The 8,236-nt window shown below is 38.3% G+C and overlaps 1 protein-coding gene across 1 annotated transcript in view; it reads left to right on the top strand.

Annotated features, from left to right (window-relative positions):
* Positions 1–465: 465 nt before the first annotated feature.
* BTK (Bruton tyrosine kinase) overlaps positions 466–8,236 on the top strand; it is a 30,729-nt gene continuing 22,958 nt past the window's right edge. Inside the window, exon 1 of the mRNA XM_037130999.2 lies at positions 466–612. The gene's annotated coding sequence lies outside the window, so the exon portion shown is untranslated. The remainder of the gene's footprint in view (positions 613–8,236) is intronic.

Genomic DNA, 8,236 nt, shown 5'->3' with positions numbered 1-8,236 from the left:
GTACTCTCTATCCTTCACTATCAAGTTTACAGTGTGACCCAAGTCTCCTCTGCCTTGGATGATATAAGACTAAAGGCACTCTTCCCCTTTAGTCCTTTTGTTTTGTCTTTGTAGATCTGTATTTTTCCTCTTTCCTGTAAGTCTTCATTCCCTCTGCTGATCATCCTCACAATTCTTTAGGTATGTTGTCCCTTTACCTTGAGGAGGTGGGCCTGACAACCTTTTTCCTCAACCCAGCCCCATCTAGAGTCTCAGTAACCCCAGTAATATTGAGAAGGATTCTTTCAGAGGGGACTGGAGATAGAAGTGTCAGAGGTCCCAAGCAAATGAAGGGTGGAGACAGCTGAGGTGGGGGGGGTAGAATAGGGACAGCAGCAGGGAACCAGATACCATGTTGCTGAGAAGAAGAAAAAAAAGGCATTGGTTTAAGTCAGGAAACAAAAAAAGGGAACTGAGTGGCTGCGAAAGGGTGGGGTTTGCTCAGACTGTCCTTCCTCTCTGGACTGTAAGAATATGTCTCCAGGACCAGTGTCTTCTGAGATCAAGTCCCACCTTCAAAGTCCTGGCAACTCAATGCATCTGGGAAGCTACCTGCATTAAGTCAGGACTGAGGTGGGTTTGGGGCATGGCAGGGGCTGGGTGGCAACAGCAAGTACCTTTTGCAGGACCCCTGAAAGCCAGAGAGAAAGCATGGCTGCTGCCATATAGTCGGCTGGCGGAGCAGGCTGACCGAGGGTGGGAGTGTCATCACCACAAGGCCCTGACGATGCCTTCTGATGATCAGAATAGGTTGTAACAGTCCTTTCTGAGTAGGTCTAGGGTGGAACAGGAAGAGAAAAAAAGCGATGCTAGGTGACCATCTGAACAGGTAGCAAATGTTATAAAGGGGCACCTTTGCAAAACTTGTCTGAAAAGTAACACTGTAGGTGGCAGTAGGATAAAAATAAGCCCTTTGTTCAAATACTGCTTGGAGACCCAAAATATGTACTTCTGTCGTTGAGGCCCTTAGAAGAAAACATTTTAAGATGCAGATAGTCTGAGAAAGCAGTAAAAGCTCACATTCTGCAATAGACTGTTGACCTTTATAAGCTAGAGAAAAGCACCAGCTAAACCAGGGTTTGGGCTACTTGCCTTAAGGTTGCACTGGGTCAACGTTACCAGGACCAGAACTGGCTTTTGGAAGGACTGTGTGCACCCGCCTCGTGGTATTAGTGGGTAAGGGACTGGGCCAGAAGAAAGCAGCCTCAGCATTAGCCTCAGCCACAGTCTCAGACCAGACTGTGTGGCCAACCCCTGAGGTTTTCCCTGTTCACATTGTCTGCCATGTGCATGGCTTTCTTTTCTCTTGTCTTCATCATTTCTGTTCTCCTTTCCTCTCCCCTCCTCCTCTTCATCCTCCTTCTCCTCTGCTCTTTCTTTCTCTGTCTACCTGTACTCCCTCTTCTTCATTCTCTTCTTTATTTTGTTCATTACCGTATCTCCTGGAACAGAGTTAGCACTTAATAATTGTTAAATTGCTTTTCTTGCCCCTTTCTTGCTCTGCTCTTTTCCTTTATTCTCCTATTATCTTCCTCCTAAGATTGTTGGGATCAGTAAGTGTGTTAGAATATATAAAGAAGTTAAAGACAGGGCCTGGCAACAGTAAGTGCTAACAGTAATTGCTAAGTATTGGTTATTATTTTCATTGTGCCTGAAATCTGCCAGTGTCCCCCGAGGGCCTTCCCAGAGCCAATGGTGTGGCATTTAGAACAAACAGGATTGCTAGCCCTGACCAAGACATCCTTGGATGTGTTCCTGTACTTCCAAAAGGAATCCTGATCCAGTTTCTATGCCACCCAGCTCTTCAAGCTCTAAATCTTTATTACATGCCGTGCATTTCCAGAGTCAGGGGCCTACTATCCCAGGGGCTATCTTCTGTGCTGTTAGTTTTGTGCTAGTTCTTCTCCTTCCCTCATTTTGCATGTCAAACCTCTGAACCAAGAGTGCTACAGCCTTTTTAGAGTCTCAGTTATTTGATAAAACAATGTCACCCTCCATACAAGCCACAAAATGCAAATATTCATGGAACTTAAAGCATTTTACAAAAACAGTATCCCTCAGGGCTAGCCCTGTCTGCTCTATTATGACCTCTTTTATATTCAGATGATTTAAATCATCTGCTTGTGTTAAAATCCAAATTCTTGTTGCTTATGAGTAGTGATGTGTTTGTTTAGAATCCTTTGTAAACTCCTTTTGGTGAGAACTAGTACAACTTTCCATTCACTTCTGGGGTCTCGGCGCCATCTTAAATTATCATCAATATGATTTACTATTTCCATTAGAGCAAATTTCCTACAGAGAGTTTCCTTTCAGTGGACTAGATCTATACCAGGAAGTGACTTAGGTATAAGGAGAGAAAATATGGCTTTTGAAAGCCAGTTTCAGTGTTCTCTACAGAGTCCATAGATATCTGCTGCTTTTCACCCTCCAGGGAATAAGGGAGAACTAAAATTCTCAGTGAGGCAGTGCCCAACAAGAAGCTAGAGACAGACCTTGACCTAATTCACTCCAAAGCTGCTTGGTTTATGCAAATGAAGCCATCAGGGGAAGGAGATAGAGAACCCTGAAACAAATGGGCCACGTGTGACTTTCAGTTTCTATAAAGGTTCATGCGCACTGACTGAAGGTATTCAGAGAGCACTGGAAACATAAACCTTAATGTCAGCCTGCCAATCTCACCCTCTGAGAACCATCACCAGATGCCCTTATGGTTAATGTTGGTTATCTGAAACAAGGATTAGCTCATCTCACTGTCTTGCCTCCTTGAAAAAAAAAAGAACTATAGTATATTAGTTCGTTCCCAGAAGAAAATTCTCGCGAGTCAAAAGATGTTAAATTTTAGACAAGTTGAAGGTTAGAAGATAATGCTCAAGATCATTGGTTCAGCGAGAAAACAGGCTAATTTGCAATAAAAACAATAGAAAATGATTAGAAATGGAGCACGAAAGAGGTAAAAGTAGAGGGAAATCAGGCTCTCAAAAACTGCTAAAAAGAATGGAAATTGGCATACTGTTTCTGCAAACTATTTTGTCAATATATTTTAAAGTGCAAAATATACATAGTTTGACTTGGTAAATGATGCTTATATAAAGATCCTAAATGGGAAAACAATCAGGAGTAATGTTATACAAGAATATGAGATTTGGGGAAAAATGTTTGTCGGATAGATGAATGAATGGACAGATAGATAGGTAAAGTTAAGAAAAATAAGCAAACTACAAATAGTATGTGCAATATAATTTCAAATGTAAGAATAATGCACAGAAAAAAGTAGAACATTTGGCAAAAGAGGAAATGGTGGTAAGTACAGAGGACTGTGGAACATTTTCCTTTGCTATACTCCTCCATGCTAGAAAAGATGATTTGTCCTTATAAATGGTTAACTGTACTTTTTCCCACATGAGGATTCTTGCCAATCCTGCCAGGTTTTCTCATATTTTTCTTTAAATCTTCCTCAAGGAGATACTAACTGGTAGATTCCTATAGTCACTCACTGTTTCTCCTTTTTTAGGATTTTTCATTATTTTTTTTTAAATGAAGACTGACTTTATTTTTTATTTTTATTTTTTTAAAGATTTTATTTATCTTTAGAGGGGAAGGAGAGAAGGAGAGAAACATCAATGTATGGTTGCCTCTAGTGCATCCCCTGTGGGGAAATGGCCTGCAGGGAACTGACCTGCAACCCAAGCATGCGCCTTGACTGGGAATTGAACCGCAATCCTCTGGCTTGCAGACCTGCACTCAATCCACTGAGCTACACCAGCCAGGGCTAGGATTTTTCATTATTGATGGGACAAAATCTCAGGGGGTAGGTGAAATGTCCACTTTTTTGTACCTTAGGTTGTTATTGCTTACAGTGGATGTAAAACTTTGAGTGAACTTTCTTTTATATTATGAAATATTTCAAATAGACAAAAGTACAAAAAATATCCTTACACTCATGTACTCACCACTTAGTTCTACAGAGTCCTAACATTGTGCCATAATTCTGGTGTTTTTTAGAAATAATATATTGTCCCCAGAGTAAAAACCTTCTTGTGTACTCCTTCACAATCAAATAATTAGGTCCCCTTCATCCTTAGAAGTTAGCAGTATCTTGACTTCAGTATTTGTCATTCCTAGGTGTGTTTTTGTATTATTACTATATATGTAAGTATCCATAAAATATTTAGTATTGGTTTGCATGTTCTACAGTTTTATATAAATTGTGCATATTCTTCAACAACTTGCGTTCTTACTGTAATGTCTTAAGATTTATTTATCTTAGTAGCCTACAAAAAAATCTCTTCTCGGTTGTAAGAAGCATCTCTGAGGTTCTGACTTAGATTTTGATTGAGAATTTCTTGGCCCTAGAGCCAGAAAAGAGCTCTTCTTTAAAATATCATAACCACGCCCTGGCTGGTATGGCTCAGTGGATTGAGCACTGGCCTGTGAATGAAAGGGTCGCCAGTTCGATTCCCAGGCAGGGCACCTGCCTGGGTTTTGGACCAAGTTCCCAGTGGGGGACGTGCAAAAGGCAACCACACATTGATGTTTCTCTCCCTCTTTCTCTTTCCCTTCCCTGTCTAAAAATAAATAAAGTCTCTTAAAAATAAAAATACAATAAAATATCATAACCAAAGCAAAGAAACAAAGCAACAAAGATATTTAATTACTCTTGTTAAGATCCCCAAAGCTCTTTTCAAGCCCTAGTGAAACCTAATTATCTGATGATAAGCTTCACGGTCAGTGCTACAGACAACCAAATATATAGTGAGGACTTCCAGCCAGAATCAGTTTTCTGGCTACATGCTAACAAGAGAAATTCTCATCTGCTGTGGTCATTCCAAGAGGTCCTGGTGCTCTGGTTCTTCTTCAGCATTTCATGTTAACATTTCACATTTTCTTCTGTGGTTTTGGAAACTTCTGGATCTCTGGGATTCGTAATCTCTTCTGCTCTGCACTAAAGAGTAGATTCTGGCCAAGTAATGATGAAAAGAAAGCCAATTTGCAAATTTACATTCAGCATCAGATTGAGGGTGACTGCTGGTGTGCCCATCTTTCACTCTGAACTTGTGTGCTCCTTTGGGTTTTTTTTTAGTTTTTGTTTTCCCTGCTTTAAACATCTCTATTTCTTTTTTCTTTGATATCAGAATAACATATTCATTATAGAAAATGATTCAATTATAGGGATATTAAAAATAAAACATTAATTATAAGCTCATTATCCAGAAACATTATTATTTGGACATATTACCTTCCATTTTTTCCATGCATTATTCTTATATTTGATATTGTATTGCACATACTATTTGTAGTTTGCTTATTTTTCTTGACATTATATCCATCTGTCCATTCATTCATCCAACATACCTTTTCCCCAAAATATTTCAACTCCTTGTTTAACATTACTTCTGATTATTTTCCCATGATATTAGGATCTCTGTATAAGCATCATTTACCAAGTCAAAAGTATGTGTATTTTGCATTTTGAAACACATAGGATGACTGCATAACACTTTGTTTACCCACTTTCCTATTGATGGATATGGAAATTGTTTGTTTTCAATTATAGACAGTGGTGCCATGAATATTCTTGTACATGTGATATAGTTTTCCTCTCTCAAAATAAATTCTTATTTATTCAGATCAAGTGACAAACCCAAGTCTGGCTTATTTGTTGGACCACATACTTTGTGTTACTCTTTGTTCCCTCCTAATTCCTATCTTCCTAATGTTTAACTGTGAAATCTGATAGAATCATTTATCAACCATATTTAGAGTATAATCAGTGGGCTAAATTTGGCCTAAAAAAAATCTCTTCTCAGTTGCAAGAGGCGTCTCTCAGGTTGGGATTGAGATTTTGTTTGAGAATTTCTTGGCTCTAGAACCAGAAGAGAACTTTTCTTTAAAATATCATAACCATAGCAACAAAGAAACTTAATTACCATTGTTAAGTTTCTAGAAGATGAAGAGAGGTTGTTTGATGATAACCATGGGAAATGACAAGATGCTGAGATAGATGGCATCATACCTGAATGAAGTAGGGGGAAAATCCCTCTGGGAAGCAGTGAGGTACCACAGAAACAGCAAGGGTTGTAGAGTCCAGGTGGATGATACTGAGCAATCATATAATCTCCATGAGCCTCATTTCCCTTGTCTGTTTGTTGTAAGGAATAAATAAAATAATGTGTATAAAATGCCTGACAGGTAGACTACACTGAGAGAAACAGGTGTTTCCTTCCATTTTCCTGAGGAGAAAATGGAACCAGAATCTTGCTGAACAATTAAATAATGCTTTAAAGAAGATATACAGAAAAGCACTTCTTCTTGGATATTCTGGCTAAGTAGTCATTTGAACTATGATTAACTGGTTATTTCTAACTAGCATCTCCTGGACTCTTCCTAATAATAGGCAGGCTATAAAATTTTCTGAATTTTGCTCTGGTGTTGTCCCTAATAGTGTTTTATCTTGGTATGATTAAAAATGGAAGCCAAGGGTGGTTTAGTTTACTGATTCCATGGTAATATATCTACCTATATCTATATCATCTATATCTATATCTATATCTATATAAAATAGAAGTGACATGAATGTCATATATATATACAGTTATACATATATATTCTGATTCTGCAGTGATATTTTACTGATATATATACCGAGGAATATGTGTGTGTGTATGAATATATATAGTGCATATATATTCCTTGGCATAGTGCAGTCTATAAGATGGCATTCTCTTTCTGAATTCTGCTGCTTTGTGTGGAGCTGGGAGAATGAAAAAAGGTGGCTACATGAAAATCCTTGCATTTGTACTTTAATAAAAAGAATCGGAAATCCTAGTAATCCTTCAGATCAGTGAGGGTAGAGGCCATTTCACCCCTTGCTTACAAGGGTGATGGTTAATGAGAGACTTACTTCCTCATACTTAGACCAACAACACTAAATCCTACCCCAACAAAGACACTTGAAAGAGAGAAAGCCTTCCTTTTGTACAAACTGGATCTGTTCTAAAAATGAAAAAGAGCAGAGGCAGCTTCTAGAAGAACCTGTCTCATAGGAAATAAGAACAGAGATCAAGACTGAAGCAGATGTTACACCTGAGAACGGAGTGTACCCGCCAAGAGTTTTCAACAAAACGGAAGGTAAAAATGCTGGATGTGCTTTACTCAGCTAAACAAATACGTAAATAAATAAAAATAAAAGTATACCTGGACATGTTTTGTTGGGAAGCTTCAGAGCCAATTTACTGGTTAAGCTACTCAGTTTTTTTAGGATTTTATTTTGTCTTCCGTAATTTGAACCTTTGCTTTTGAAGAGGTATTTAATTGGAATTCACCATGGGAATAAATGTGATATTATTACAGAGGTCTCAATGAGTTGGCAGTTCCAGAGAATAGAGTATTATCAGTCGGTTACCACTACTTCTCTGTAAATGAATATTTTTAACATCAAAAGAAAACTCTTTGGAGTTTGAGTTGAATGTGAATGTTAAAAAGGATTCTCATTGCTTGTAAACTCTTATAAGTTTGTAATTTCTGTAAGAGACCATTTAAACCAGGGAGTCAGGGAAGAGAACTGTGTGGCAGGGTGCAGGAAAAGGTTTGCTCCTTTGACCAGTTTTTTCTTGAAAGATCACTTACAAACCATGAACTAATTCACCCCCCAGAGGATAATGGCATCCATACAGTGGATCATTCTGAACATCTCTGGTTTTCCATTAACCTATTTTTGTCTTCCCAGTATGAAAATAAGCCCTTCTACACCAAAAATAAGAGCAATGCAAGGGCACAGATAGCCTCAGGCTTCAATAAAAACCATTCCCTTAACTTTCCTGGTGTGAGCAATAGTCTGTGCTTCATAAGTGGAAAAAATAAAAATCTTTCTGACTTTATTTATTCTGCTTCCTTGGTGTCACCAAAAGTGTAAGGAGTTTAGTTTAAAAACTAAATCCACCCCAGGAAAAAAAGCTCACTACAAAAAAAACATGTGGGGGAATGTTGATTTTTTCAGTATTTATTTAGTGCTCTGTATTTGTGACAGTATTTATATTTTCATTTTACCTTTCTAATGAAGGTTTGAAATTAGTAATGTAAGATCTTATTTTTTAATTTTATTTATTTATCTTTAGAGGGGAAGGGAAGGAGAGAGGGAGAGAAACATCAATGTATGGTTGCCTTTCGTGCGTCCCCTGCTGGTAACTGGCCTGCAGGG

The sequence above is a fragment of the Artibeus jamaicensis genome, unplaced genomic scaffold (assembly GCF_021234435.1).
Source record: "Artibeus jamaicensis isolate MK-2021 breed Jamaican fruit bat unplaced genomic scaffold, CSHL_Jam_final scaffold_461, whole genome shotgun sequence".
Classification (NCBI taxonomy): Eukaryota; Metazoa; Chordata; class Mammalia; order Chiroptera; family Phyllostomidae; genus Artibeus; species Artibeus jamaicensis.
Note: the sequence above shows the minus strand (reverse complement) of the source record. Positions and strands in the feature narration are given on the sequence as shown.